Raw genomic sequence first — 9,953 nt, 5'->3', positions numbered from 1 at the left:
TTTGCGTCGAAGGTCCCCGAGAAAGACTATCGTCTTTAAAACACACAGCACCGCAACATCGCGCTCAGGAAATATTCAGCCCTACCGGACCATGCCATCAACGCTGTTCACACCGGCATGCTCAGCGGAAGAATAGAGGTGGCGGCCATGGTGTGGCGGGTGCCAGCGCCCACGCCGCCAAAGAGTAGGTGTTTCCTCAAAAGATTGCTTTTTGCGCACACGGAAGAGAGAAATAAATAAAAAGAACAGATGGGGTAGTTAACCTAGAAGAACTGGTTTGCTACCCTGTACAGGGGTTGAGAAAAGGGTCGAAAAGATGTTGAGATAGAGAGATATAAAATAAATTAGCGAAAAATCCCATGCACACACATTCACGGAGTTCCAATCACAGTCGTCTGGACAGGCCGGTTGAACGCAAGAAGCACAGGAGCGCCTTCACAGCCTTCTTCGGCGACATAAAGTCCTGTCGGAAGCGCAGGATTCTTTCTTTCGAAACATTCTGGTTGTCCAGTTCATGTAGCGTATTGCAGAGGGACGGTCGCTGCGAGCAGTATTGTGGCCATTTACAAAGAATGTGCCAAGTTGTTTCGTCATTGCCGCAATGGTCGCTAGGAGCAGTGCCAGCCATTCCTATGTGGAACGCGTACGCGTTGGTAAGTGCGACGCCCAACCATAATCTGCACAGCATAGTAGCGTCTCGTCGGCGTGATTCCAGAGGAATTCGAAGACTGAGAGTTGGGTCTAAGGTACATAACCGTGTATGGTAGAAATGTGACTCGTTCCATTGTGACGTGGTGCGCTTGCGACAAGCTTGCGGAGTTTCCGTGCAGCGTCAGTTCTGGAGAGTGGAACTTATATTTGATCGCTTTCAGTATTGGCAGAACGGGCAGCTTGATCGGCCCATTAATTGCCAATTATTCCAAAATGACTTGAAAGCCATTGAAAGGCTATTTAATGCCCTTTCTTAATAAATTGTTGAGTTTTTTCTGCAATCTCGAATACCAGCTTTTCGTATGGGCCGTGGCGTAAAGGTGATAGAAGGGATTGCAGGGCCGCCTTTGACTCACTGAAAATTGTCCATTTTTGTGGCTGTTGATAGCTGATGAATTGCGATGCGGCATGAAGAGCCGTGAGCTCTGCTCCCATTGATGTCGTGAGGTGGGATGTCCTAAATTTTCTTGTCGTGTCTTTTATTGATATAACGATCGATTCCGTGGAACTCTTCTGTAAAACAGAGCCGTCGGTGTATACGTGGATACAGCCTTGATACGTCTCGTATAACAAGAGCAGAGCAAGCTTTCTAAGAGCAGGTGACGACATATCTGCTTTTTTCTGGATGCCAGGTATAGATAGTCTCATATTAGTCTGAGTCTGCACCAAGGAGGAGTCGGAGGCCTGGCGGCGGTTGTGAAGCAATTTGGCAAAGAATCGCGATATGTGGTTATCGTTTGGCAAAATGATGAACGTGGTCTATGCAGGTAAAAAGGCTATAGGAGGTGGCAGGGTGTCCGAGCAATATGCCTTATATGTGTCCTGAGTTTCTCAACGTCGATATGTGTCGTGATCAGGTGGTCACCAGCGATTGCTATAGTAGCCATTGTCGATGCACTACGAGGCAAGACGAGGCAAGCCGATGCAAATCCGGAGTGCCTGGTATTAAACAATCTGTAGTGTTTGTAGGCTTGTTTTGCTCGCATTGGTCAATGCCAGTAAGCTGTACCACAAGAAGCCGAGAAAAAGTACTCTGTACAGTTGCAGCATCGCACTGGAAGACATTCCCCAAGTCTTCCCTGCAAATAACTTCAGTATATTACAGAAGTCTATTTACCGTTTCTTCATGTACGAACCGTGATTGCCCCATGATAGATTCCTGTCAATTATGACGCCGAAAAACTTGTGCGGTCTAACGTATAGTACAGTTTGACCATTGATGTTTTTGGTGCACTTATCCATAGGCTTTTATGTAAAAGCTACGAGCACATTTCTCGGAAGAAATTTCCAAGCCTCGATTTCGGAGGTAACGTAATGTTTCAGTGGCAGCTTTTTGAATTCTCCCTCGCAACTGCAGACGTGTTACAGACGATGCCCAAGCGCAGATATCATCTGCGTACGTTTATAGCCTGAGTGTGCTTGCCAGATGCTCAGTGAGAGCAATTAGCGTAAGACTGAACAGTACAGGGCTGAGTACGCCACCCTGGGGGACGCCATGGTTGCTGTAATGTGGAGAGGTTTGACCGTCTTCATTGCTTGCAAAAAAGGATCGTATTGTCAAATGACTTCGTATCCAGCGATACATCCAACCACATACTCCTACATCTTCGAAAGTGGTGACAACAACTTCATTCGTAACGTTGTCATACGCCCCTTTGACGTCTAGGAACAAAGATGCGCAGAAACGCACATGGCCTTTCTCGTGTTGGACTTAAGTGACCAGGTCAACTACGTTGTCGACCGACGATCGATCACACCAAAATCCTGCCAGGGCATCTGGATAGATGTTGTTGCACTCCAAGTACCACTTCAGGCGTCCCAAGATCATCCTCTCCATAACTTTACCTACACAACTAGCCAATGCGATCGGGCAATAAGTTGAGAGCTCAACGCCTGGCTTCAGAAGTGGAACTAGGCGACTTGTTTTCCAGCTTGTTGGGAGCGTTCTATCTTGCCAGGATTTGACGTACAACTCCAGGAGCAGGATTCTCGCGCGTTCACCCAGATGACAGAGGGCCCTATAAGGAATTCTATCGGGCCCTGGTGCTGACGTGCGTCCACACAAAGCTAGTGTTGCTGTTAGTTCAACGATAGAAAAAAGGGACATCCACGTGGGAATCCCGTGTTTGTGGACAGTTGGTAGAGGGCAATAGTCTATTAGGCACTGCGAGTGGCCCAGATACTCTTGAGGAGAAGTCTTCTGCCACGTCAGTGCCGCGTCTCTGTTCAGAAAGTGTGAGACCTCGTGTCATCTTCCACAACTGATTGTTCCATTGTGATATATTTCATGGCGCTTTTAATTTCACTGTCTACCAGTGTGATCGCACTGAGCGCCAAAGAGGGCATGTTGTTCTTGCCCTTTCTAAAGATGTTCCGTCGTTTTATATAGACATTAAAACCGAGCTTGAATGCACATGGGCTTGCCTAACACTCAGTCATGCGAAGATAATCATTGGTGTATGCTATCGCTCGCCTTCATCATCTGCCACCTTCACCCACAATTTACATGATGCTATTAACCTTGTTTCTTCTCGGTTTTTCTCATCACCCTTGTTTTTACTTGGTGACTTTAATTTTCCCAATCTGTTATGGAACACACAGCCACCTGGTATAACACTTTTTTCAACTCAGGCGGAAAACTTTTGCGAACTTTGTTCTGTGTTTTCTCTGTCCCAACACGTTACCCAGCCGACCAGAATCAGTTCCACCACTGCGAGCACGCTTGACTTAGTCTTATCTAATCGTCCAGATCTAGCTTCCCCTATAACTTTCCTGCCTAGTATTAGCGATCATTTTTTAATAATTTTTGCTATTAACGGTAGCGCTTCTAAAAGAAATAAGGTTAACAAAATTATTCGTGATTATAAGAAAGCTAATACAGAGGCAATTAACAATGCATTGGGCTAATTTCTCGACAGTTATTTGATTAACTTTGATACGTGTTCTGTGGAGATTAACTGGAGTATTTTCGCAGATCAGGTACGTCTGTTGACAGAAAAATACATTCCTAATTGTACCATCACTTCCAACACACATGCCTCTTGGTATAACTCATACATCAAGCGCCAATTTAACAAAAAGAAACGGCTCTATCGTTCAGCTAAATCTTCTTCTAACCAAGCACATTGGGAATATTATGAAACTGCTAATTGTGCGTATATATCTGCCCTAAAGGAAGCTAAAAATAATTACCTAACCCACACACTACCACTCATGATCAAAACAGACATTCGCAAGTTCTGGTGCGTCATCAACCCCCCTTGCGACAACACTATCATTCTAAAAGACACAGAAAGCATCATAATTCCAAGTAACGCTTGGGCGATCACTCTTAATAAAGCATTTTGCAATAACTTCTCGGTTTCAAGCAACATTCACCTACTGGACACCAGCGCATGCAAGTATCTTATGATGAATCCTGTAACAGTACATTCATCTGGCATTGCTAAACTTATTGATAAATTACCCTTTAACTCAGCTCCAGGCTTTGGCGGCATCAAAAGCAAATTTTAAAAAAGCACTAGCGTCTTCAAATCCATCATATTGACCAAAATCTTTCAAAAATCTATAGACTCATCTACTCTTCCTTCGCAATGGAAAATAGGGAAGGTGGTTCCTCTGCACAAGTTTGGCAGCAAAAACTCACCCTTGAATTACCGTCCAATCTCACTGACCAACACCTGTTGCAAACTTCTTGAACACGTAATTTACACCAACCTGGTTAACTTCCTCAACTCCAAGTCATTTTTCACCACAGCTCAACACGGTTTCCGTAAAACGTACTCATGCGAAACGCAAGTAATATCATTTACTCATGGACTAAACTGTATTCTAGATCGCGCCTCATCTGCTGACTGTGTGTTTTTGGATTTTAGTAAAGCATTTGACAAAGTTCCACATCAACACCTTCTTTTCAAACTAAGTCTTTAGAACCTTGATAATAACATACTGAAATGGATTGAATATTTTCTTTGTAACCGCCATCAGTTTGTTACTACTAATAATCATGACTCACCTGTAACTAAAGTTCGTTCCGGCGTGCCTCAAGGATCAGTACTAGGACCACTTCTTTTTCTAATCTATAATAACTACTTGCCATCTACATTGACATCTCATGTTCACTAATTTGCTGACGATTGCGTTATTTACCGTGAAATAATCAGTACTGACGATTGTAATGTTCTTCAATCAGATCTAAATATTATAAGTGATTGGTGTAATACCTGGCGAATGCAACTAGATATTAAGAAATGTAAAATTTTACGTGTACATTGAAGTTCTACCACCCTTTTATTCTACCATATGAATAATATTTCCTTAGATCCAGTGAATTGATATAAATACTTAGGCGTTCATATAACTTCAAACCTAACCTGGTCTCTTCATATTGAATACATAACCAGTAGAGCTAACAGCACGCTTGGCTACTTACGTCACAAATTTTCTAACGCCTCGTCATCTTTGAAATTACTACTTTATCAGTCATTATTGCGCCCGAAACTAGAATATGCTACAGCAGTGTGGAACCCACACAACGAAAACCTCATCTTCTCTCTAGAACTCCTTGAAAACAATTCTGTTCGTTTCATTTATTTCAATTATAACCGCACTTCCAGCATATCTTCAATAAAAGCTAGCCTATGTTTTCCATCACTAGCATCACGGAGAAAAATTGCTCGCTTAACTCTGTTTGATAAGATACACCATTCCCCATTTCTTCATAATAACTTCATTTCACAGCCACATTACTTATCACACCATGCAGACCTACGCTTCAAAAACGGAATTCAAGCAGGAAACACCAACACTTTTAGTCGTTCATTTTTCCCGAGAACATCTCGACAATGGAACCACCTTCCCAATGACATAGCCACCATCATTGATAATCAACTTTTTTGAAAGGCTATAGCTAACATTGTTTAACTTGAAATTCATGGCACCTTATTATTGTTGTAAGTTGTATAAACAAGAACTTATGTCAAGTTACTTTTTTTTGCTTTTATAATTATTGTAAAGCATTTCCTTGCTACATTGTATGTACTGCTATTTCTAGTCGTTTGTTTTACTGCACTCTTGTATTACGTTCTTGTTCTGTTATTTACTACCCAAGTTTGTAGAATTTTCCGTTCACCACTCTCCTGTGTAATGCCCTCGGGCCTCGAGGGTACAATAAATTAATAAATAAATATATAAATAAATAAATAAAGTAAACTGGGATAAAAGTTTTCGTGGGTCAAGCAACTAACAAAAGACAGTCCAACATTGTGACACGAGTTTATTTACCAGCGCTGAATCTTCTTTTGTATACGTCGAGCGATTCATACGTCTTCCATTGCCTCCATGCGTCGGTATCCTCGTTCAGCATGCCGTCAGATTGCTCGAAGTCTTTCTAACACGATGTGAAATTCCATTACTTTAGGAGATCATGTGAGGGTACAGGTAGTGTCGTGTGTTATTCTTTCAATTATCTTCCATATTTCAAAGGATCTGTTTGCTTCACATTGTTTTTCCATGCGAGACTGAAATTTCAACCAGTCCACTCTCGGAACGCGTATCTTAGCATGGGACAATCCTTCAATTTTGACGTAAGTGGGAATGTGGTCACTTCTATGCGTTTCTATCTCTGGAAACCACTCAGCATGCCTGACGAGGCCTCGTGAGACAAAGACCAGGTCAAGGCAGCTGCTATACTTTGAACCACGCAGGAACGTTGGACTACCGTGAAGAAAAGTTCATTGTTGGAGGAGAAAGACACCAACTTTCCCCATTTAACAATGGTCATCTAACTTCCCCAGATCGTATGATGAGCGTTGAAGTCGCCGATCATATATAATGCATGGGTAAGGAGTTGATGACAGGATACGTTGTAGTCTTGTATGGTCGAAACGGCTTCACGGAGAGGTAGGCACCCACAACTGTGACGGTAAGTCTGTTCTTCCCTGTTATACTTATATAATGATTGTCGTTGTGGGTGGACACCTGATGATGAATGTAGGTGAGGTCGCAGCGAATAAATATCAGAACTTTGCTATTGTCCGGAGTTGTAGATGACATGAATAACTCATAACCAGAAAGCTTTACTTCGTTTAGCAAATTTGGCTCGCAGATGACAATGATGGGGAACTTGTTGATGTACACGAACCGACGGAAATCGACAAAGCGTGATCTCAGTCCCCGAGCATTCCATTGAAGCATTCCACTGCCTTTCGGACCTCTTCTCTGAAAGACAGTGGCTGGTGAGCCATTATTTACTCAAGTGCTGCGAGTACTGGACTCAAAGCGTCTAGTATTTACAATGCACTTCTTGCTGACTTTGTGTGCATGTTGCTTAACACAAAGCGATAGTCGTTAATAAAGGGTCGCGGAAGAGCTATCACTTGTTGATCTGTATTCCGCAAGTACTCCATTGCAGCAGCTTGCTCTGGAGAAGATTGCTTCTGCTGCAGCTCTTCTGCGCGTTGTGTACACGTAAGTGGCAGCCACCCTTCTGAAGAGACTGATCGGCCCCTTTGCTCTTTTCCAACGTCTGTGTTTGCCGTGCCGGAAACTGCAGCTGGCGATCTTTCTTGATGCGTCGACTTACTGCCTGAAGTTGGCGCTGTCCGACGTGAAGACCTTCGACAGCGACGTCGTCTTCGCCGGATTTTCTCAGCAGCTTTTTTGTGGGTTGAGCTCTCTCGTACCATTAGCTTCAGAATAGAAATTTATTTCTTTATGTGCGGAAAGCACTTGAAATAAGCCTTGTGAGCAACCTTACAGTAAGGACACTTCAGTGTGGTAGCGCTACAGTCTTTTTCCGCGTGTGGTTCGGCGCACCGGGGGCACGCTGCGGAGCTCCTGCTAACACCCTTTAAATGGCCGATCTCCAAACAGTTGAAACATTGGACTCCCTCACTGGATTCCGTGCCGACAGGTTGTGCCCTCGCGATATCACACGTCAGCGTATCTCTGGCCGACTGGGATGACCCTACGTCATCTCCTGACGCCGATCTCCGACGACAGCGTAGCTCTGACCTACTGTACTTGCCCTATACACCGTCTCCTGACGCCGAAGAGAGCTCTCACAAGTGATGCCCCGTCCTCAGACTCCTGTGACTGTGTTTCCATCTTTTCTATCTCTCCTATCCCCTCGATAACTCCTCGCTCGCTGGCTTAGTGCATTTATCTTTCTCAAACTCTACACCTTTAATTCTATTTTTTTATTCTCTCCTCACCCCCATCCCCTGTGAGCTACTGTTGAGATGTCGCACCATTACGCAGACAGTTACGGGGCTCACTTTCCTCTTCATTTGCCTCTTATAACCACTTCTCCTAAAAAGAAAAATCAGCCACGTTTTTTTTGTAAAGCTCGTCCAGATTTTGTGGCGTCAACTTGGACAAACACTGTCCCAGCTACCTTTGGCCTAGATACAATACAAGTGCAATGGCCCCGACGGTAGGATAACAATGTGTGCACTGTACAGGCACACACAGTATTACGTATCACTAAGTAATGAGTAGTTAATTATTTGATTTGTGTATGATTTGCGCGCATTCTTGCGTTGATTGAATTCCTAGCACTGTCCTTTCTCAAATTACCTTAGAAAAACAAACGAAATACGAAGCGCGCCAAGTATGAAAAAGACGCGTGCTCACGCGCCGCTACTCCGGCACTTACTAACTTTGATGGAAGGGTACACGGCTGCATGCATTTATCACCAGCATAGAAGCCGAAACTGAGAGGAACGTGCCTAAATATGGCTGATGCTAATTAAAAGGTGTGCGTTATTGTGGTGAGTGATGGAGAGAAGTTTTCACGACAACACATATTTTATAATTAAAAGGCTGAATGGTACAAATAACTTCTACATAAACTTGGCCACATTTTCTGGCTATTTTTCAGCACTTCGGAGTGTGGGCCATGCTTTATTAATCGCTCAGGTCCTTCCTCAGCTGGTCGCATCAATCTTTCGCCTTTTACTAAAGATTGCCGTGGGGGAGGACACTCTAATGAGCCTATAGGCCAATTTTTGGGAGGCCTCGCCCGTTTGGGTGAGGCCTACTATAAAAATCAAAAGTAAGACTTCAATACTTTCATCTGTTGACTTCAACTAGACGCTGGGGTAACAAATCTAGTCAACTTTCGTTGCTTCACTGTGCACCTGAAGGACGCGATTTTCAAGACCAGCTTTACCAACGAGGTAGACTGTCAGTGCCTTTAGAACGCAACCCTATATACCCGCCTCTTGCCTGAGCAGGCTGTTTTTTGTTTACTCCTACAGAAATTTATTTACGCTGGGCCCTGTATTGCTGGTGTCGAAAGCGCTATGATTCCCGAAGTTTCAAAACATGGTGCCCCAGCTAAATCGGTCTCAAATTTTAAAATACGCCGATGCCCTCTATAACGACAAGAATAAATGAATAATGCTGACAACTGCGTAGGCCAATCGTTTTATGATAAATAATTATTTGGGGCAGAATAATTAAATAACTTTAAAGCAATGAAGAGTCGACCGAGAGTTCGACGGAAACCAATCTTGTTGCGAAAGAACATGAACGCAATCAAGGTAAAAGCCGGCGAGGAAAGGAGCATAAACGAAAAAAAAATGTTTTGTCAACTGCATTGTTCGCAGGGCTCCTGTGCTGAAGCCCAAATACCTTGTTTTTATATGTATGTTATCTTGTATTTGTTTCCACTGTCCTCATAAATCATAAATGAGAGTGAGCTTCCGACACCTTCAATCTGAAGTGCTGTGCTCGATGGCTAACATATATATATTATGCACACGTAGACTCCTCAGAATCAATTAAAAAATTTTCTCTGAGAGTCGCACCTATTTTGCAATTTTTTGAAAACACAGAATTTATTTCGGACTTTTCACACAACTGCGGGCAAGTGAAAAGATTACCAATGACAACACTGCTCGTTATTGTGATTACCAAGTCAGACATTTCGCAGAGAACAAAGTTTACTGCTGCGAGCCTCGATGTGACGTCATGAACGTAACGTTTGTGTCTGTCGTCTCCACAACATACTTGAAGTATTCCGCGTCGAACAAAAAAAAAATGGCCACGTATCTGCATGTTTCTGAAAATGTCGAAGTACGACAGTTTTGCGTGTGGAGAGAGTGAACAACACATTTATTTGATGTTCTGTGCAAGAAATCGGTGAGTGGTGATCTGTAGGCGCCGCGTTAGAGAACCTCGAGCATGCAGCAGAGGCGAACGAGTGCACCAAGTCGCGTCACACGTGAGACATGAGT

The 9,953-nt window shown here is 43.5% G+C and overlaps 1 non-coding gene across 1 annotated transcript; it reads left to right on the top strand.

Annotated features, from left to right (window-relative positions):
• The first annotated feature begins 8,623 nt into the window (after positions 1-8,623).
• LOC119160233 (U5 spliceosomal RNA) lies at positions 8,624-8,749 on the top strand. Its single transcript, XR_005108304.2, has one exon. It is a non-coding gene; the product is annotated as a U5 spliceosomal RNA (small nuclear RNA).
• Positions 8,750-9,953: the final 1,204 nt, after the last annotated feature.

The sequence above is a fragment of the Rhipicephalus microplus genome, unplaced genomic scaffold (assembly GCF_043290135.1).
Source record: "Rhipicephalus microplus isolate Deutch F79 unplaced genomic scaffold, USDA_Rmic scaffold_21, whole genome shotgun sequence".
In the NCBI taxonomy this organism is placed as follows: Eukaryota; Metazoa; Arthropoda; class Arachnida; order Ixodida; family Ixodidae; genus Rhipicephalus; species Rhipicephalus microplus.
This window is presented reverse-complemented; position numbering and strand designations above follow the sequence as displayed.